This window comes from Myotis nattereri, assembly GCF_964212035.1.
Source record: "Myotis nattereri genome assembly, chromosome: 1".
In the NCBI taxonomy this organism is placed as follows: Eukaryota; Metazoa; Chordata; class Mammalia; order Chiroptera; family Vespertilionidae; genus Myotis; species Myotis nattereri.
In genome coordinates, this window is record NC_138075.1 from 197304225 (window position 1) to 197326506 (window position 22282).

The following is a 22282-nucleotide window of genomic DNA, read 5'->3' on the forward strand; positions in this document are numbered from 1 at the left end:
TAAAATGAGTATCTGGCCCAGGCTGTGTGGCTCATGGTTGAGCGTCAACCTATGAACCAGGAGGTTATGGTTCAATTCCGGTCAGGACATATGCTCAGGTTGTGGAATCAACCCCAGTATGGGGCATGCAAGATGCAGCCAATCAATGATTCTCTCTCCCTCTCCTTTTCTCTCTGAAATCGATAAAAAAATATTTTTTAAAAATGAGTATCTGTTCAAACCTCTGTGAAAAAGTGAAAATCAATAAAGCTTCTAGAAGAAAAAATAAAGAGAATATTTTCCTGAGCCAGAGGTAGGAAGAAAATCCTTAGAGAAGACTATTTAAAAAGCACTAAAAGAAAAATTTGAAAAACTGTACTTCACCAAATTAAAAATGTCTGCTCATTAAAATATTCCATGAAGAAAACAAAAAGGCAAACAAAGTGGGAGAAAATATTCATAATATCTAAAAAGGATTTTTATAAGGAATATATAAAGAACTCTTGCAGTTCGACTCTTAATAAAGACAGATAACCTATAAAAGAATGGGTTAGAGTTTAATAGGCACCTTGCAGAAGATATCTGAATGGAATAATCCCATGAAAAGGTGCTTAAGACCATTAGTTATCAGAGAAATGCCAGGTATACCAGTTGATAATGAAGACTTTTTTCCAATAGATGGAGTTAGACATATGTTGATACATATGTGATTTGATATGTATGCCATTTTGTTGTATTGACAGGAAGCTCAAAACTTCGTATGTCAAATTTGCTGAAGGTGTTAAGATCAGATATTTTTACGCTTAAAAATGTCGAATTTCGTGCCAAAAAAAGAGCATTTGCGGGAAGTTTTAATTCATTACTTTATTTTGAAGAAAAGTGCTGCTGAAAGTTATCGTCTACTCTGGGAAGCTTATGGTGAACATGCTCCATCTCAAGATACTTGTGAACGCTGGTTTAAATGCTTTAAAAGGGATGATTTCGATGTGAAAGACAAAGAACGTCCAGGTCAACTGAAAAAGTTTGAAGACCAACAATTACAAGCAATATTGGATGGAGATGCGTGTCAAACTCGAAAACAACTTGCAGAAAGATTAAATGTTGCTCAGCAAACAATTTCCAGTCGTTTACAAGCAATGGGAAAGATTTTAAAGGAAGAAAAATGGTGCCATGTCAACTGAACGAAAGACAAATGGAAAACCGAAAAGTCATAAGTAAAATGCTGTTTCAACGGCATGAAAGAAAGTCTTTTTTGCATTGAATTGTGACTGGCAATGAAAAGTGGATTTATTTTGAAAATCCCAAACGCACAAAATCATGGGTTGATCCAGGTCAACCATCAACATTGACTTCAAGGCCAAAGACAATGCTCTGCATTTGGTGGGATCAGGAAGGTGTGGTGTATTATCAGGTGAAACCATTAATACGGATCGCTACTGACAACAAATAATCAATTTGAACCACGCTTTGATCGTAAAAAGACCAGAATGTGCCAGAAGACATGGCAAAGTAATTTTGCTTTATGATACGCACCATCACTTCGAAACCAGTTAAAGAAGCGTTAAAAGATCTTGCCTGGGAAGTATTAACCCACCCGCTGTATTCACCAGACCTTGCTCCTTCAGATTACCACTTGTTCTGATCAATGGCACCCACACTTTCTGAGCAGCACTTCAAAACGTACGAAGAAGTGGAAAATTGGGTCTCTGGATGGTTTGCCTCAAAACAAGAAAAGTTCTATTGGGACGGTATCCACAAATTACCTGAAAGATTGTAGCTAGTGTAGGACATTACTTTGAATAAACCACTTTTGGTGTTTCTCTTGAAATTATCATGTTTTCTTTTATTACAAAATCTGCATTACTAACCGGTACACCTAGTACAAATTAAAACCACAATGAAGTACAATTTCACCCATACTAGAATGGCTAAATTAAAAGGTTGTCAAGGATTTGAAGCAACTAGAACAGTGGTTCTCAGCCTTGGCTGCACATTAGAATCACCTGGGAATCTTTTTAAAATCCTGATTTCTGGGCCTCATCCTCCGGAAATTGTTTCTTTGTTACCAACGTTGTGGCCCCACCCCATAACAAAGAAACAGAATTTCTGGAGGATGAGGCCCAGAAATCAGGATTTTAAAAAGATTCCCAGGTGATTCTAATGTGCAGCCAAGGTTGAGAACCACTGAACTAGAATCTTTACACTGTTGACTAGAGTATAAAATCACTGCGGAAAATATCTGGCAATTTCTTATAAAGTTAAACATACTTCTACTCTATAACTCTGTAATCTTATTCCTAGGAATTTACTTGAGGAAATGAAAATAAGCAACTTACAAAGAGACTCTACAAGAATATTCATAGCAGCTTTATTCATAATAGCCCCCGAATGGAACAAACTATATATTCTTCAACAGCAGGATAAACTGTGATATATTTATACAATGTAGTACTACCCCCCAAAAAAAGAGAAGGAACTACAGATACATATCAACCACAGAGATGAATTTGAATAACATTATTTGAGCAATAGAAGCCACCCACGTATATTGCATAATTCTATTTATATAAAGTTCAGAAAAAGGTAAAATTAAACTATGTGGACAGAAATTAGAACAGCAGTTGCCTGGGGCCTTGTGGATGGGTGGAGACTGACCCGAAGGCTTAAGAAGGAACTTTCGGGGGTGATGAAAATATATTGATTGGGGTAGTGGTTACACGAGTGTACACATTTATCAAAGCTTTTCAATTAAGTACTCCTAAGATTTCTGCATTTCACCATGTAAATTTTACTTCGATAATAAAAAAAAAGAAAAACCACGTCTCTATACACGCTTTTATCCTTCTTTTAAAATATTTATGAACCTATTCTCTATCAGTCTGCCCTAAAACGTAGTTATCAAAAGATCACTTCTTTAGAGACTTCGCTCTTTTCTAACCTTTACCAGGAAAATAGAGTCCTATTACTCTAACCAGCGGTTCTCAACCTGTGGGTCACGACCCCTGAAAATACGTCCTGCATATCAGATATTTATATTACGATTCATAACAGTAGCCAAATTAGTTATGAAGTAGCAATGAAAATAATTTTATGGTTGGGGGTCACCACAACATGAGGAACTGTATGAAAGGGTCGCGGCATTAGGAAGGTTGAGAACCACTGCGCCTGCTTTACAGCCGCCTGTGCTTCACGGTTTACCAACAGTGACATCTCACAGGCACGGTCCGGCAGAGCAGGCAGAGGCTCTGTGTTCCGGGGTGAGCCAAGGCCGCGCCCCGAGAGGGGCTTTCCGACCCTCGGGTCCCAGCGCGGGTGGCAGCGGGGCCCTGGAGCCCTGGCCCGCCCCGGCTGCACCTCCTCTCGCCCATCACAGGCACCTCCTCTCGCCCATCACAGGCACCTCCACTCGCCCATCACAGGCACCTCCACTCGCCCATCACAGGCACCTCCTCTCGCCCATCACAAGCACCTCCACTCGCCCATCACAGGCACCTCCTCTCGCCCATCACAGGCACCTCCACTCGCCCATCACAGGCACCTCCACTCGCCCATCACAGGCACCTCCACTCGCCCATCACAGGCACCTCCACTCGCCCATCACAGGCACCTCCACTCGCCCATCACAGGCACCTCCACTCGCCCATCACAGGCACCTCCTCTCGCCCATCACAGGAACCTCCACTCGCCCATCACAGGCACCTCCTCTCGCCCATCACAGGCACCTCCACTCGCCCATCACAGGAACCTCCACTCGCCCATCACAGGCACCTCCACTCGCCCATCACAGGCACCTCCACTCGCCCATCACAGGAACCTCCTCTCGCCCATCACAGGAACCTCCACTCGCCCATCACAGGCACCTCCACTCGCCCATCACAGGCACCTCCTCTCGCCCATCACAGGCACCTCCACTCGCCCATCACAGGCACCTCCACTCGCCCATCACAGGCACCTCCACTCGCCCATCACAGGCACCTCCACTCGCCCATCACAGGCACCTCCTCTCGCCCATCACAGGCACCTCCTCTCGCCCATCACAGGCACCTCCTCTCGCCCATCACAGGCACCTCCTCTCGCCCATCACAGGAACCTCCACTCGCCCATCACAGGCACCGCCTGATTACTCCATCACAGGCCGTTCCTGCCGAGAGGTGTCCCTTTGGGCTTCCCAGTTCCTTCCACAGAAGGGACCTGACATGCAGGGCGTTTTAGAGAAACTCCCGGAGACACCAGAAATACACCTGTCAGACCAGGACCGTCCTCTCTGTCTGGTACCAGCTTTGGTTACCTCACCTAGAAAGAATACTTCCTTACATCCCGGAAAGGGAGGGGGAGGGGGGAGGATGGAGGGAGGGGGGAGGGAGGGGGAGGGATGGAGAGAGGGAGAAAGAGAGAGAGGGAAGGGGGGAGAAAATGAATGTGAATTTTTTAAAAAACAAAGGACTGATGAAAAAGATGAAAATCTTCCCAAGGGAAAAGCAAACACGTATCAGACCTTCCTCTCCACGGGCCACCGGCTCCATCTCCCACCTCGTGTCCAGGCTGAACGCGTCCAGCGAACAGCCCGAAGCTGAGGCCGGAGGTGCCAGCGCGGCGGCGGGCGCCGTCCCCCCGCCCCGGTGACGCCTGGGCCGCCCCGGGCACAGCCCCCCGGTCCTCCCGCTTCGAGCAGCAGAGACGGAGGCGGAGGCGCCTCCCAGGTGCGGGGCCGAGCGTCGGGGCGCTTCTGTGTGGGCAGAGAGCAGTACGGCCCCGAACCGACGCGGCATTTAACCTTCACCCTACCGCCCGGCGGCAGCGGCCGGCCCGGAGGGAGGAAAGGGGTGTCGGAGGCCGAGCCTGCGGGGCCTCTCCGCGCCCCGCCCCGCCCCGGCCCGCCCCGGCCCACTTCCTCCCGCGCCGCGCGGCCCGGCCACGGGGACGCCCGGGAGGCGACGGCGCCGACCCGCCGGGCCCTGCAGCCGCCGCGGGGCCCTCACCCGAGCTCCGGCCGCCGCTCCCGCCGTCTGCGGTCGCATCGCCCTCGATCCTGACTTCCTCGTCGGCTCCTTCCGCCCCGGCACGGGCTCGGGCGCTGGGACAGTTTGAAAATGGCGCGGAGAGGCGCTCCCGGCCCGCACGGAGGAGGCGCGCCGTTGCCCCGGTAACGGGAGCGGCGGACCGAGCGGCGCGCGGCGGGCGGGGACGCGCCGGCGGTGATGGCGGCGACGGCGGCGCGGGCCCCGGGGCCCGGAAGCGACGAGGCCTGGGCGGCGCGAGGCCACGGCGCCCCCTGGCGGCCGGCAAACCCCGGGCCCCAGCGGGTGGCGGCCGCTCTAGGCCAGGTGCGTTCACGTCTGGGCGCGGGGTGAACCGCTGCCCAGCCCGGTTCCTGCGGAGAATCAGCCTTCACCGGCAAGGTGGACGCCTACTCACCGGGAAAACTCCACGTAAAAGCCACGCGGTAGCCCAGCCGATGGCTCAGAGGATTGAGGGTCGGCCTGCGGACCTCAGGGTCCTGAGTTCTATTCCGGGGCTGGGCACATGTCCGGGTTCGGGGCCCGATCCCCAGTGGGGAGCGTGCAGAAGGTAGCCTATCAATGATCCTCTCTCATTGATGTTTCTATCTTTCTCTCTCCCTTCCTCTCTGAAATCAATAAAAAGGTATATTTTTGAAAAGTCACATTGTCTTTGCAGCTTTTCCCGACAGCCACCCACAGCCATTGCTCCCACACCCATGTCCCCATAAGGCTCAGTGGAGATCAGGGGTGGAATGGCCTGTGAATGGCCATTTGGACATTTATAACATCTTTTGGGGGCCATACAAATTTACTAACTTAACAATTAGCCTGCTGTATTTGGGTAAACATTTAATTACCTCGCCCCTAATGCCTTGGCAAGGCCAGACCAAATGATTTTACGGACATCATACAGCCTGCGGGCAGGATGTTCCCCACCCCTGGTGTGGAGCCCTGTAAAGCAAGTCCTCACTTAACGTTGTGACTTTAAGCAAAGGATGTATGACAAAGGCAGTTCACCATAGGCTAATTGATATAAACGAGTTAAGATCCCACTACGTATTTCCGGTCACAAAAAATCACCAAACTTTTAAAGAAAAGTCGTCTAATATTAAATATGGAAATAAATGTGATCTGTACATATGCATATTTTCAGAAAGATTAATAAAATAAGATAATTATTTTTCTACCCACTTATTGCACTTCAGGGTGGCAGGTGGCCAGAGCCTATCCCGGCAGCTCAAGTCACACGGTAGAAATTCACTCTGGACAGGACGCCCTTCTATGCAGGGTGCGCTCACACCCACACCACACTCCCTCAGACAGGGACAATGTGGACACCCCAGTTAACCCAACTTGCATGTCTTTGGGATGTGGGAGGAAACCCAAGATCCCCAAGAACATTCACCCAGACGTGGGGAGGACAGACAAACGCTACACACACACACAGGGGCCCCAGCCGGTATTTGTTTTTCTCATCAACTTCATAACAAAAGGACCTTTAAACAAACGATGTTATTCAGGACCTCTGTATTAAAGACTTCATCTCATCAAAACATAAGCGTTTATATATCTCTCCTGGACATCCCCAATTGTGAATTCCTTTCACTAGAGATTATCTTACTCATCTATGTTTCTTTAGCATCTCCCACATTAAACATTTGTGAACAGAATTAAATTTAAATAGAGAACCTGCTCACATAAAGAAAACACATGGTCAAATCCTAGAATTCTATTTCTCTCCTGAAATCTTCTATTTCTTTTCTGAAATGATCAGAGAGGAATTCAATTCCTTTTTTTGTTTACTACTTTCCCCAAACGTACGTACTCTTTGTCTATCCTGTAACTGCTCTATAGGTTGTGAATAATTTTGTAAACATTCGTGTATTGCTTTAATGTGTGCCTAGTCTGTTTTCCTTCCTGTTTGGAGCTTAATAAAAGATCAAAAAGTGTGAATTGAATCAAGTTGAATTTCACTGAACTGAACTGAATGAACTAGGCCTTCTGATACCAAGTCTAGAATGCAAAGTTGCCTGCCTTTAGCAAGGAGACCATAGATAGGGCTAAAATGTCAATATTACTGCCAGCTAATTTACATCCTTTTATTTAAGCACCAGGGACTCAATTTCCCTATTGCCACAGGTGTATGCTTTGGCTAGCAACCTGATTGTTACTGGCAGATAAGGATAATGGTTATGATAGTTCCAGTCTGTCTGGAGCCTTGCAGTGGAGCCTCCGTAGTGACTTGGCTACAAAAGGCACTCAAGCTGTGTAAATGATCAGATGTTATGAGAAGCTATTCTTTAGCAGCAGAGACACTGGAAAATAATTCTCAAGAAAGGGTCCCTTTTAAAGCACAACGCTAAGGCATCTTGATGATGTAGCAATTTATCTTATGTATCTCTCCTTGACACCCCCAATTGTGAATTTCTTTAGTCAGAGACATCAGAAATTTTCATTTCATAGTGGTAGTGCAAGGAATTACACCTTTTAATCACCTTTTGGAGTCAGTAAGAGTAGAGAAAAGTGCAGGAGCTCTGTGTGAATAAAAAGACTAATAAGCAGTAATATCCTATATAATAAAAGCCTAATATGCTAAGTGTCCGGTCGTCCAGTTGGCCATTCACCCAATCAAATCGTAATGTGCTAATGATATGCTAAGGCCGCTCAACCACTCGCTATGATGTGCACTGACAACCAAGAAGCAGACGCTCCAACTGGTAGGTTAGCTTGCTGCTGGGGTCTGGCCAATCAGGGCTGAGCGAGATGGACCAGACATGCCCTGGAGCCCTCCCACAGTCTCTCCCCGGCTGGCCGACCTCCCACGTCCCTCCCCTGCCCTGATTGTGCACCGGTGGGGTCCCTAGGCCTGGCCTGTATCCTCTCACAATCCAGGACCCCTTGGGGAATGTTGGAGAGCTGGTTTCGGCCTGACAGTGGAATGACCGATCACTATGATGTGCACTGACCACCAAGGGGCAGACACTCAATTCAGGAGCTGGCCCCTGGCGGTCAGTGCGCTCCCACAGCGGGAGCACCGCTCAGCCAGAAGCCAGGCTCATGGCTGGAGAGCACAGTGGCAGTGGCGGGAGCCTCTCCCGCCTCCACAGCAGTCGGACATCCCCAAAGGCTCCCAGATTGTAAGAGGGCGCAGGCTGGGCTGAGGGCCCCCCAACAAGGGCATGAATTTCATGCACTGGGCCTCAGTCTATAATAATAAAAGCGTAATATGCTAAATAAACCAGACGTCCTTCTGGACAACCTTCTGGACAAAGACGGGGCTGCAAGGGAAGCCCGGGTCCTGGGTGCCAGAGGGAAGCTGGTACCAGTGGCCAGGGGAAGGAAGGCCTACTCTTGCACAGATAGCAAGCAAAGTGGCAGCAGTGGCAAGAGCCTCTCCAGCCTCCACAGAAGCTCTAAGGACCTCTCGGGGGATGTCCACCTGATGGCTTAGACCCACTCCCTGCCAACATCCCTCGAGGGGTCCCGGACTGCGAGAGGGCACAGGTCAGGCTGAGGGACCCACCCCCAGTGCAAGAATGTCATGCACCGGGCCTCTAGTAAAGTAATAATAACCATTGTGTATTGAATGCTTGTTAGGTTCTGTTTCAAGTTAATCACCTGGTTTACAGGCACTGTTTCAGTGAATCACCCTGATAACTCTATGAAGTACTGGTATCCCCATTTTACAGATGGGATTAAGTAATTTACCAGAAATTACAAAACAAGTGATACAGCCTTCACTTCTGCTCAGGAAGTTAAAACAATTTGAAATTTGGCAGACTGCCAAGGAAGGGATTCTGTAGGACAATAGCCAATAAAGAGAATATTCAGATGGTGAACAATTAAATTTTGTGGAGACATAGAGTGGCCAGGCTTCTAAAAAGTCAATTAGCCCTAACCGGTTTGGCTCAGTGGATAGAGCCTCGGCTTGCGGACTGAAGGGTCCCAGGTTGGATTCTGGTCAAGGGCATGTACCTGGGTTGCAGGCACATCCCCAGTAGGGGGTGTGCAGGAGGCAGTTCATCGATGTTTCTCTCTCATCGATGTTTCTAACTCTCTATCCCTCTCCCTTCCTCTCTGTAAAAAAATCAATTAAATATTTTTTAAAAATAAAAATAAAACTCAATTAGACCAACTTCTTACATAAAACACAGATTTCCTGTGCAACCTCTCCAACAGATGGCCATCCCAGCTGCCACCTACTATTTCCAATGATGAGAGAACTTACTACTTTTCAAAGCAGCTCATTGCATTGTTAAAATCTTTGTTAGACATATTTTTCTTTATATGAAGCTAAAATCTGCCTCTCCATGAGTGTGAGCAATTTGTTCTGAGCAATTAAAAGAAAGTGTATCTTGCCCTAGCCGGTTTGGCTCAGTGGATAGAACATGGGCCCATGGACTGAGGAGTCCCAGGTTTGATTACGGGCAAGGGCACGTACCTCAGTTGTAGGCTCAATCCCTGACCCAGGTCGGGGTGCATGGGAGAGGCAACCAATCTATGTGTCTCTCTCACATTGATGTTTTTCTCTCTGTGTCTCTCCCCCGCCCTTCCACTCTCTCTAAAAATCAATTGAAAGATATTCTTGGGTAAGGATTAACCAAAAAAAAGTTAATCTTTTCCCTCATACATGTGATGATGCCCAGATCCTTCAACCTTTGCTCAAATGACATGGTCTCCAAGCCCATCACTTACCTCACTTCCTCCTCTGGAGTAGAACACTCAGTTTCTCAGTTTTCTTTTTGAAATTTACACCCAGAAGTGGTTGCGTCAGATTAGGGCTAAGTACTAAGATATATGATTTCCCTTAATATATCTACACAGCCCATTCAACGTGTGTCAACACAGTCCACAGCCGTGGGCAAACTACGGCCCGTGGGCCGGATCCGGCCCGTTTGAAATGAATAAAACTATTGAAAAAAAAGACTGTACCCTTTTATGTAATGATGTTTACTTTGAATTTATATTAGTTCACACAAACACTCCATCCATGCTTTTGTTCCGGCCCTCCGGTCCAGTTTAAGAATCCATTGTGGCCCTCGAGTCAAAAAGTTTGCCCACCCCTGGATTATCACATTAGCCATTTTAGCAACAGAGTTGAATATTCTCTGGTGAAGAAGCATACACAAGCCTCTTCGGCTACATTTTAGTATCTATTTTTATGCATAGTATTCTAAATGCAAATATGAGGTTTCTGGAGCAGAGATCAAAGTTATTATCTACATCAACAACTATCAGTTGCCTTTCCAACATCCCAGAATGATATGCTAATCAGATGTCACCCTATGTGCACAGGATTCTGTCCTGCAGGGAGGAAGGCTCCAGACTCCCAGACTCCTTCCTGCAAATTAAGGCTCTGAGGAGAAACCAAGATGGCAGCATAGGTAAACACCGGAAATTGCTGCCTCCCACAACAACTTCAAAAATACAACTAGTTTGCTGAAACCGGTTTGGCTCAGTGGATAGAGCGTCAGCCTGCGGACTGAAAGGTCCCAGGTTCGATTCCGGTCAAGGGCATGTACCTGGGTTGCGGGCACATCCCCAGTAGGAGATGTGCGGGAGGCAGCTGATTGATGTTTCTCTCTCATCGATGTTTCTAACTCTCTATCTCTCTCCCTTCCTCTCTGTAAAAAATCAATAAAATATATTAAAAAAAAAATACAACTAGCCAAAGCCGGTTTGGCTCAGCGGATAGAGCGTTGGCCTGCAGACTGAAGGGTCCCGGGTTCGATTCCAGTCAGGGGCATGTACCTGGGTTGCGGGCACTTCCCCAGTGGGGGATGTGCGGGAGGCAGCTGATCGATGTTTCTCTCTCATTGATGTTTCTAACTCTCTCTCTCCCTTCCTCTCTGTAAAAAATCAATAAAATATATTTAAAAAAAAATACAACTAAAAGACAAAATGGACATCATCCAGAACTACAGGAAGGCTGGCTGAGTGGAAACTCTACAACTAGAAGGAAAGAGAAAAGCACACTGAGACTCAGAGGAGGTGTGGAAGTAAAGTGCAGAGGTACAATGGCGCGTGCGTGGAAAGGGGCTGGCAACTGAGGACGTGGCTGTCTTTTTGAATCAGGAGGGAGTCACAAGCCCCTGACTGCTTGAACTCCAGTTCCAGGAAGTCTCTGTGGACCCAGACTTATACGGGGAGAAACTGGACTGTCTGGCAGCAGGCAGAACTTGGAACTCGAGGGCGGCTTTCTCTCAGAGGTGCTTGCAGTGATTACCGGGACACTGAGACTTGGGGCCTCTTAGGGCAGGGGTGAGGATCAGCCATAGCTGTTTGCTCCACCCTGTTAATTCCCTAAGACCCCGCCCCACCCAAGCTTCGGCAGAGGCTTTTGCATATGAATGCCCTGGCCCTTTGCAATCTGAAAATTACCTAACAAACTGCAGCTGGGCCAGACAGACCCAGAACTTCCAAGAGAAGGCCCAAGGCAGCTTGCATTGCTTCACAGCTGGGCCTCATCTGGGCACCTCCAAACCCCAAACAAGGAAGGGGAATCTGCAGATCTCTTCATAGCTCCTGCTGGATAGCCTCAGGTAGAGGCTAAATTAGCACCTCCTTAGATCCAAGAGCCAGTGTACCCAGTGGTCAGAGTGGGACCATTGCCCTGACCTGTTTGGCTCAGTGGATAGAGTGTCAGCCTGCGGACTGGAGGGTCCCGGGTTCGATTCCGGTCAAGGGCATGTACCTGGGTTGTGGGCACATCCCCAGTATGGGGAGTGCAGGAGGCAGCTGATTGATGTTTCTCTCTCATCGATGTTTCTAGCTCTCTATCCCTTTCCCTTCCTCTCTGTAAAAAATCACTAAAATATATTAAAAAAAAAAAAAAAGAGTGGGACCATCCAGATTACAACTCCTCAGATCCATAAGGGACACACTCAGGGGGCAGACTCAGTGAGCACCAAAGCCCCACTGAAGCAAGTCTTGCCCCATAAGGGTGTCTTCAGCACAGAAGTTCTCCCACCGTAGACACAGCTGATTCTCACAGCCAACTGGCCTAGAGGTCAATTCCTCCCAGTGAAACCTACAACAATCAAGGCTTAACTACAACAAGACTGTGCACAAAGCCCACAAGGGGGTGCACCAAGAGTGTCCACCTCAGGTAATTGGGGAGGCTGAGCCACTGGGCCCTATAGGACACCTAGCACACAAAGCCACTCTATCAACACAGGGGAGCATAAAAAATGCGGAGACAAAGAAACAGGTCACAAATGACAGAAATGGAGGAAAGCAAACAACTGGATATAGAGTTCAAAACCACACTTTTAAGGTTTTTCAAGAATTTTCTAGAAACCGCTGATAAATTTAGTGAAACCCTGGAGGATATGAAAAAAGACCAACTACAAACTAAGCATACACTGATTGAAATAAAGAATAATATACAGAGATCCAACAGCAGACAAGAGGATCCCAAGAATCAAGTCAAATATTTGAAATACGAAGAAGCAAAAAATACCCAACCAGAAAAGCAAAAAGAAAAAACAATCCAAAAACATGAAGATAGTGTAAGGAGCCTCTGGGACAACTTCAAGCGTATCAACATCCGAATTATGGGGGTGCCAGAAGAAGAGAGAGAGCAAGATATTGAAAACCTATTTGAAGAAATAGTGACAGAAACCTTCCCCTACCTCGTGAAAGAAATAGACTTACAAGTCCAGGATGCACAGAGAACCCCAAACAAAAGGAATCCAAAGAGGACCACACCAAGACACATCATAATTAAAATGCCAAAAGCAAAAGACAAAGAGAGAATCCTAAAAGCAGCAAGATTAAAACAGTCAATTACCTACAAGGGAGTACCCATAAGAGTCACTGTCAGCTGATTTCTCAACAGAAACCATGCAGGCCAGAAGGGAGTGGCAAGAAATATTCAAAGTGATGAATAGCAAGAACCTACAACCAAGATTACATTATCCAGCAAAGCTATCATTCAGAATTGAAGGTCAGAGAAAGAGCTTCACAGATAAGAAAAAGCTAAAGGAGTTCATCACCACCAAACCAGCATTATATGAAATGCTGAAAGGTATTCTTTAAGAAGAGGAAGAAGAAAAAGGTAAAGATAAAAATTATGAACAGCAAATACATATCTATCAACAAGTGAATCTAAAAATCAAGTGAATAAAAAATCTGATGAACAGAATAAACTGGTGAATATAATAGAACCAGGGGCATAGAAAGGGAGTGGACTGACAATTCTTGGGGGGAAAAGGGTGTGGGGGTGCAGGAAGAGACTGGACAAAAATCGTACACGTACACCTATGGATGAGGACAGTGGGAGGGGTAAGGGCAGAGGGTGGGGTGGGAACTGGGTGGAGGAGAGCTATGGGGGGGGAAAGGAACAACTGTAATAATCTGAACAATAAAGATTTAATTAAAAAAAAAAAAAGACTCCGAGAGCTGTCTGGCTGGCATGTCTCAGTAGCTGAGCATGGACCTATGAACCAGGAGGTCACGATTAGATTCTTGGTCAGGGCACATGCCTAAGTTGCAGGCTCGATCCACAGTGTGGGGCATGCAGGAGGCAGCTGATCAATGATTCTCTCTCATCATTCATGTTTCTATCTCTATCTCCCTCTCTAAAAATCAATAAAAATGTATTTTAAAAAAGAATCTGAGAGGGACAGCTTTATACATGAAAGGGACAGCTCTTTCCCTTCTCCTCCTGAGAGGGAGAGAAATGAGGGTACACTCATTTTCTCAGGGAAGAGGAGGGACAGGTCCCAAGTTCCTACCTTTTGGAATGTAGATAAATGTCTCAAGTTGGAGGACAAGAGAAGCCTGTCCTGGTTTATAGCTCCTGGGATGTCACCTTGGTTCCAAGTTTGGCCCTGATTTTGAAATGTAAACACAATCCAAGGAGATAAATCTCTCCATAGTTCTCTCACTACCTATTCAGTCATAGTCACAATTTAACTTCCAAGGCTTGTTCTTTAATCCAGATTCCAATAAAAATTTGCTCAGAAAGTCCTAACTGCAGAAACAGGAAAATACTCACTGTTGACTTGGGCTCGATCCAAATCTTTCCCATAGGCCCACTCTCTCTCTATATCTCTATCTCAACAGGTCCTAGGGACTCAGCCTGAGTATCTGTCAGTATCAGAATGCCTGAGTAACAGTTGGTTAAGTAACAAAAGCATTTTGTGGTATCAATTGACAAAACAGCTGGTATTAGGGGTGGGCAAACTTTTTGACTCGAGGGCCACAATGGGTTCTTAAACTGGACCGGAGGGCCGGAACAAAAGCATGGATGGAGTGTTTGTGTGAACTAATATAAATTCAAAGTAAACATCATTACATAAAAGGGTACGGTCTTTTTTTTTTTTTTTTAGTTTTATTCATTTCAAACGGGCCGGATCCTGCCTGCAGACCGTAGTTTGCCCACGGCTGTTAATTAGCAGGTGCTAGTTTAGTTTGCAGTTCAATGGCACCACCAAGGATCTGACCACTTTTCATCCTTCCCCACTCTCCTCAGTGGGAGACTTTTATCCTAGAACTTTAAAAAAAAATAAATTGTTTAAAGGACTTTTTATTTTTTAAATTTTTTTTTAGAGAGAGAGGAAGGGAGAAGGAGAGAGAGCGAAACATCCATCAGCTGCCTCCTGCATGGCCCCTGCCTGGGAGTGAGCCCACACCCCGGGAATCTAAGCAGCGACCCCTCAGTGCCTGGGCAATGCCTCACCAGCTGAGCCACATCGGCCTTTCGCTCCGTGATGGCAGAATGGCTGTCACAACTCTAAGGAACATGTCTGTGGTAGCACCCAAAACAAGAAGTGAGGGCAGGGGACAGGAATTTCATGACAAGAAAGAAATGGTTGTGCTTCCTAGGCTCCTTTTTCATCCGGGAGAAAAATGTCTCCCAGAATGCATTAGTAGAGGTCCCTTTAGTGGCCAGAACTGGGTACTGTGCTCACCTCTAGAGCAGCCACTGGCAAAGAAGGCTTGAATCAGGTATGACTTATTTCCAGACCAAATTAGGGTTGCACAAGAGTAAATTTTTAAATTGATCCAGGAATATTTGGAGAGCTTCTCTCTTCATGTCAAATCATGAAAAGACCACCTACTATGTGCCCTTTGAGTGAAGGAGAAAGTCCTGAGTTAATGCCATCTCAGAGTTTGTTGTATCTTTTCCACATCTAGGTATGAACTTCACGGGAGAGAAGAGTATGGTTCCTGTAGCAGATCCTGGGGGCTGGGTCTCCAGGCTCCTGTGTGTCTTCCCGAATGTGAAGCTGGAGAGCTAAGTTGAACTCATGTGTTCCCTTGATGTTCTGCTCTCATTGGCCCTCACATGAGACTTGCATTAGGAACTGGATGAAGGAGGGAGAGCGGCTGGGGTGGGTAGTGGCAGAGGTAGGTAGCATCAAGAGCTTCCTGCTGACCATAAAGGAGCTGCGACGACCCCTCCCCCCACCCCCACCCCCGTGGGAGCTGTTTTTAGAAGTTCTGCCTAGAGCCTATTCTTCTAGCCCTTCTAAACAATTTGAAAGCCTCCTACAGCCCAGTTCAGGGTTTTCTGTGTGGTCTGCAACTAACACCTAACAGAAATGGGGCCTATTTAGGAAGGCCTCCAGGGAAGATGGGATCTTCTGGAGAGAAGCTGGACACGGTGGGCGCCAGGTGCAGGATGGAGGAAGTGGTAAGAGATCCCTGGAAACAGAGACTCATTTACTCTTGGCAAGTGAGTTGCTGGTGATAGACCCTCAGGGAAGGGAGGGAAGAGGGTCCCCAAAGTGCCCACAACAAAGAAGAGTCAGGTTTCAACATCTAGCAGGACAAGAGAGCAGAAGCTGGTTCACTGCAATGCCGTTCAAGCAAGAACGTTCCTGCCCCCTCCCCCCCTCTCCCTCCATTAGTAACTTGGGTCGAGGAGGAATTGAAGTCAGAACCTGGAAAGAGGAAAGCAGTGCCCACTTCTCTTTTCCTCTCTGCGTGCAGCAGGCCCAAGCCAGGGGCGGGTGAGCGCATGGACCATTACGCCACAGTTAAAGTTTTGGTTATGACAGTGAACTAGACATTTTAAATTATTGACCAAGGCCTTATTCTACTGCAGAAAGACCCCAGATGGCATGGGTTCTGCCTGAGTTATCATCCAGGGCAAGGAGAACTGGATGTAAGGAAATAAAATTTGTTTTGAGCCATTCTAAACCAACCATACCATCTAATCCTTGAACATAAATATACCTTGGCCTTTTTCCCCCTGAAAGGTGGGGAGGGGACCATGTGAAGAGGAAGATTTTGATAAATAGGCAGAATCTGCCTCATCTCACGCTTCCTAACTCACCAAAATCAGGTGATAACAAACAGAACTTTTAGGAATATCCTCTACAGAGACTTCAGACCTCCAAAAGATGGTCAGATGTATAAAAACGTTCAAGAAGAGTTGCAGAAATCAATGGATGTCAAACATGTCATGGGATATTATGAGAAACTGGTGATATTTCAAGGAGTATCCTTAATTTTCCAGTTGACAAAATGAAACGTCAAAATCAAACGTGCTCCCTCACTCCACCCCTCTGCAAATGCACGCAGGTTTCACTGGAAGACTAGATGCTGGGCTGGATGCTCTATGGGTCTGATCCAATACAGCAATTACTGTTGCCCTGTAGAGCTCCCATAGCACCCTAGGCTTCTTTTCATAGTATTTAATGCTCTGTATTGTAATTGATTTTTAAATTTATTTAGTAGGATCCTGAATTTAACTCACACCACATCTCAGAAGTATGGAGAAATCGTAGTCCCTTTGTTAACTCATCCAGCCTTCTTCCTCAGTGCCCACCTACTGGTAAGGAACAAGAATAATTATTTAAATCCTTCCTTGTTTAAATTTAATCTGATCCAATAACTTAAACAGCCCCTTTAGGTGATGTTAGTCTTCTAAGAAAACAAAAGCTCCGTCTGTCAGATTTCTTACTCCTTCAGCTCCAAGGCGCTAACTGTGTGTATGCCTATGGGAAGGTGTGGGGTTGCTGACCGTGTGACCAATGGGAAGACGGTGGTCTTCGGGACCTTCTATCCTTGTCCACTTAGTTGCTCTCTGTGTTGCTGGCATTGCAGCTAAAGCCTGTGGCTGGTGTGATACGTGAATATCTCTCTCTCTCTCTCTCTCTCTCTCTCTCTCTCTCTCTCTCTCTCTTTCTCTCTCTCTCGGCCCTCTCCAATGCACTCTGCCTCCCCTGAGCTCTTTCCAGTATTACATAGTCCTTTGACTTCTGGCTATGATTTCCATTTCATCCTGCCCCATCTTGCAATCCCTCACCCCCATCACTAGCACTGTGGATCCCTAGCCAGATTCTCAGATATTCTCAGTCACAAGGGCCCCATGTGGTAGACACAGGTGACTCTAAGGTTAAACCTCATGACCTCCTATCACCTAGGCATGCTGGTCGCTCTAGGGTTGATATGAGGCAGCCTGCAGTGAGGCCTCTTCTCAGGGTCTCAAATGGGGAGTCAGGAGAAGAACCCTCTTCTGCCCTTGGTGTCTCCCCCACTTACCTGATACACAGTCAGAGCATCTCTGCTCTGCTCCTTTCTTGCTCTTCCTGCCCACAATCCTGGAGCTAAAGAAGAATGGCTTCCTTCCCTGCTTCCTTGGTAACACACCTTCCCTATACCATAGCGTAGTTAGACCCCCTCTATGGAATTCTTCTCTACCCCAGGAGAGAACTCTCATCTAGGCTTGGTCTCTTTCTTTTTTTAAACATATTTTTATTGATTTCAGAGAGGAAGGGAGAGGGAGAGAGAGATAGAAACATCAATGATGAGAGAGAATCATAGATCGTTACATGTCCCACACTGGGGATTGAGTCCACAACCTGGCATCGAACCCACAACCCAGGCTTGTGGCCTGATGGGGAATCAAACTGTGACCTCCTGGTTCATAGGTCGATGCTCCACCAGTGAGCCATGCCAGTCGGGCCAGGCTTGGTTTCTAGTGGATGGGGGGTGAAAGTGAATGGAAGAATTTACAAAATCTCTCAGTTCAATAACCTGGTTTTTGAGAGTACTGTTTGGCTGCATGATCTTATTTCAAAGGTCAGAAGCTGAATAATAATCCTATCTCTCTCTGCATTACAAGTATCTGCAGAACAGTGTCTGGCAACCCAGTAAACAATCAATGTTCTCTTTCTGTATCAAATCTCTTATTCTCCCTCTGAAACTGGTTGGTGTCTTGGGCCAGTTAGGAAAAATGTGCGCTAGGGAAAGCAAAAGAAAAAAAAATTATGTTAGTAATTTCTAAGATATTAACTTTACTAACATTTACATTTTACCATACTTCAAAATTATCAACAAGTATATGCTTGTAGAGGAATTCAAACAATACAGTTATCAAGATTACTAAGTGAATAAAGATTTACATAAAAAAGGTTACTAAGTGAAAGTCCTCATTTAATTTCTAACATTTTCCCTGGGCTCATCCCCCAAACTACTCTTCTCCCTAAAGATAATGACCGTAAGCACTTTGGTTGGGTCTCTTTACTTATTCATTTCCCCAATTACACTAGGAGCTTTTTGAGCTGGTCTCTGTAATCCCACAGGGCATCAATAAATATTTGATGAATGAATAAATGATTGAATGATGAATAATCAAATAATACAGAGTAAATGAAATAGCTTTAAGAAAAAAATTTATTGTTATATAAACTTGTTAAGACGTTACTTAGTTTTGAGTTTTCTTGATAGGATTACATTGAATTAAAGTAGAACAGATTAAATTATGAGGCCTCATTTTTCTAGGCTCTGGAGATAAAGAAGTGAATCAGGGGCAAGATGTCTGCTCTCAAAGAGCTTACCTTCTAGTGGGGAGTGTGGGTGGGAGATATAAAACAAATGAGTAAAAAGAAAAAGTGAGTAACCTGAGATTATGCTAGGTGATGTGAAGAAATGAGATGGGGTAATGTGAGAAAGAATGATGGGAGGAGGAAAACTGCTTTAGATTGGGTGGTCAGGGGAGGCTTCTCTGAGGAGTGGCATCTGAGCTAAGATTTGAATAACAAGAAAGCAGACTTATAAAGATCTGGGGTCAGAGTATTTTATGGAAAAGAAATGAATTTAATTTAGCAGGTTCCTAGGATAAAAAAAAAAAGGCAAGTGTGCCCTAGCTGCTTTGGCTCAGTGGATAGAGCGTTGGCCTGTGGACTGAAGGGTTCCAGGTTCAGTTCCCATCAAGGGCACATGCTGGGGTTGTGGGCTTGATCCCCAGGAGGGGGCATGCAGGAGGCAGCCAATCAATGATTCTCTCTCACCATTGATGTTTCTATCTCTCTCTCCCTCTCCCTCTCCTTCTCCCTCTCTGAAATATATATATATATATATATATATATATATATATATATATATATATAATTTTAAAAAAGGCAAGTGTTACTGGAGTATGGCAAATGAAGGTGAGAGGTAGGAGGTGAGTTCAGAGAGGTAGGTGATGATATATATCCAGGCTACACAGGGCCCTATGGGCCATGATAAGGAGTTTGAATTTTTCTAAGAGCAACAAGAAGCCATTGAAAGATGTGGCAGATGGAATTTTCTAAAGACAGGTGCACCAATATGTATCCCATCCATGCTCTTCTTGCAAAGTGACTGAAACTCTACCATTGAGCATGGGGTCTACGGTCCCTCAATTTGAGCCTAGGCCTGGGGCTTGTCCCTTCTCTGACAAATAGAGTATGCAGACATGAAGCGATGTGACTTGTAGGTAGATCATCACAAGAGTCCAGCTTTCCCTTGTTTCTCTATCTCGACACTTCTCAGTGGAACCTAGATACCATGCTGTGACAAAGCCCAAAGTCTTCACAGAGAGATGACCTGAGGGCCCCTGGTGGGGAGGTCCTGAAACTCCCAGCCAGCATCAACCACCAGTCACGAGAGAATGAGTCTGGAGATCTTTATAGAATAAATTTATGGACAGTGGCTCATGGTATGACCATCAGAATAATTTAAGTCCAGTGTCTTCGTCCCCCCCAGTGCCACTCTGCTCAGGATTCAGATTTCTAGCAGAAGCAGAGAGTCTAATGGGTCCAGCTAGTACAGTCAGCTGCCTAATCCTAGAGAACACAGGGACTGTGATAGAGTCCAGGATCCAGAACAAATCTACTGTGATATATAGAATGGACAACAGTTCAATTAATTTCTGGAGTATTTTGATAAATTTTATAGCCACTGATGAACCATGTAATTTTTCAGACAGAAAAAAAGAAACTATGGTCCAAAGAAAAGGCTAAGAGGCAGGAAATTATTTAAAAGGCAAGGGACCCTGACAATCAACATAGCAATCACAATTCTTAGGATGAAGCACATCACTTCGGTCTTCATTAATAAAAGTCAAAGCATTCGATCTATTACACTCTCGTTAAATGTCTCTACTCTTTCTTCCATTTAGAGAATTGTTCACTGTGATGATACATTTTTATAGTTTGATCAATCCTACAGCAGATTACACTTCTTGAATAAACAAATATGGAAATGAATTTTTATGATTACAAATTAGAAATAGTACATTAATAGTTATAGTTAAGGTCATTTTGTAAATCCCACATAAAGTTATAATAAGTAAATTTTAATACAAACCTAGTTCAAGATTTTTCCCCCTCAAATTTTAGGGCCTACAAACTTTCTTATGAAAGCATGTGGTCTTTTGGGTTAAATGTTGTATTCCACTACTCAGAAATCCTTTTAGGAAGTTCTCTTTCTCTAAGTGCTATAATATTGACTGGCCAATGCTGAGCTCAAAGTAGTTGCAGAGAATAGTTATTGGCTTAGTTACAGCTTGGCAAAGCCAAGAGCGTAAACGAATAACAGTTATTGGACCAGATAAACCATCCAAAGATAAAAAGCTCTTTTTTTTAAAGTATAGAGATGCATGATATGTTAAATTCTAATAAAACAATATAAAATTTCTTCCAAATAACCCTCAAACCTTTCTGCACATCTTATTTAAATCACCTACCAAAAAAGATCATGATTGTGCTTCTCCAAGACTCCAAAATGTTAAATCACATGCTTAAAGTTACCCAGTAAATTAGTGTAAAAGTTTGGGCAAATTTTTTTTTCCATCATATATTTAATCCACTATGCAATGAAAGTTAAATGTAAACCTCTAATGATTCATAGTCACATATAGATAACCATTAAATAAATTAAACCCAAACCCCTAAAATTTTAAATAATTGCACCTACTGTTTACATATTTGCTATTAATACACACTTAGAACTCTACGATCTACGTTTTTCTTTGATTCCTTAGTATAATCCTCCTACCTTTTCCATCATATTGGACAAAAGGAAACCTATCCAATCCCTCTCACTTGAGAGTGCTCACCAGGGCATACGTATTTTAATACAGTAAGATTTTTAGTTCATTTTTCCTTTCCAAACAAGGGACTATCTTCCATTGCCAACTTAATCCTAAAGTACTAATGGGCACTAATTAGTGCCCATTAAACTAATTTGCTAGTTCATTAGCTAGTTGAAAACAATAACTTGATACTTCTCTTGAGTAGTAAAATGAACTTTATAAAACCATCGACAAGACAATATACTAATCTTCTAATCTACAATAGAGTGGCTGCTACTACAGATAGCATGTCTGAGGTCTACAGAAGACATTGTTCCATGAATTTAATTCATCAAGCATTTGTTGAATTTAAACTACTTACATGTGCAAGACTGGCTATATGTGCATAGAGTAAAAACTGGGAGCACAGCACAATTTTTCTTAGGTTGTGGGTAATTTCCTTATAACAATTCCTCCACTTAGCACCTGGAGTATTAGTCTTTAACATCTAGTTACTGACAGCTTAAAAGCAAGGCAGCATATTAGGTACTGGGCTTAGGCAGTGAGCAAAGCAGGCAGTGACCTCTGCCCTAGTGGAACTTATGTTCAAGAGTATGGTTGTGCTCTAGACATGAAAGGGAATAGTAATGAAATATCAGTGACAATTTCCTTCGCCCATGAAATTAACAACTCAGGTTGTATCTGTTCGATTTTTACTTTTTGAGCTCAATATTTATTAAGTACTTACATATGCTGGCTAGATCCTGGTAAACAGAATGGTCTTGATCCTAATCAGAAGCAGTAGAGAAGAGAATCATGGTAAGTGCCATAAAGAAAAAGAACAGGCTCTTATGAGAGAACTCAAGGCCCAGTGCATGATATTTGTGCACTGGGGTGAGGGGCCTCTCATAGTCCAGGACCTCTCAGAGGAGGTCCACCTGCGGCAATCAGACATCCCTCTCGCAGTCCAGGACTCCTTGCTTCCTACTGCCTGCCTGCAGCGGAGGCAGGGGAGGCTCCAGCCACC

At 45.1% G+C, this 22282-nt stretch overlaps 1 protein-coding gene across 1 annotated transcript in view; it reads right to left on the minus strand.

The window, feature by feature from the left end:
* CEP135 (centrosomal protein 135) overlaps nt 1–1780 on the minus strand; it is a 72727-nt gene extending 70947 nt beyond the window's left edge. The window contains exon 1 of the mRNA XM_081096925.1: nt 1592–1780. The gene's annotated coding sequence lies outside the window, so the exon portion shown is untranslated. The remainder of the gene's footprint in view (nt 1–1591) is intronic.
* Between the last annotated feature and the right edge of the window lie 20502 nt (nt 1781–22282).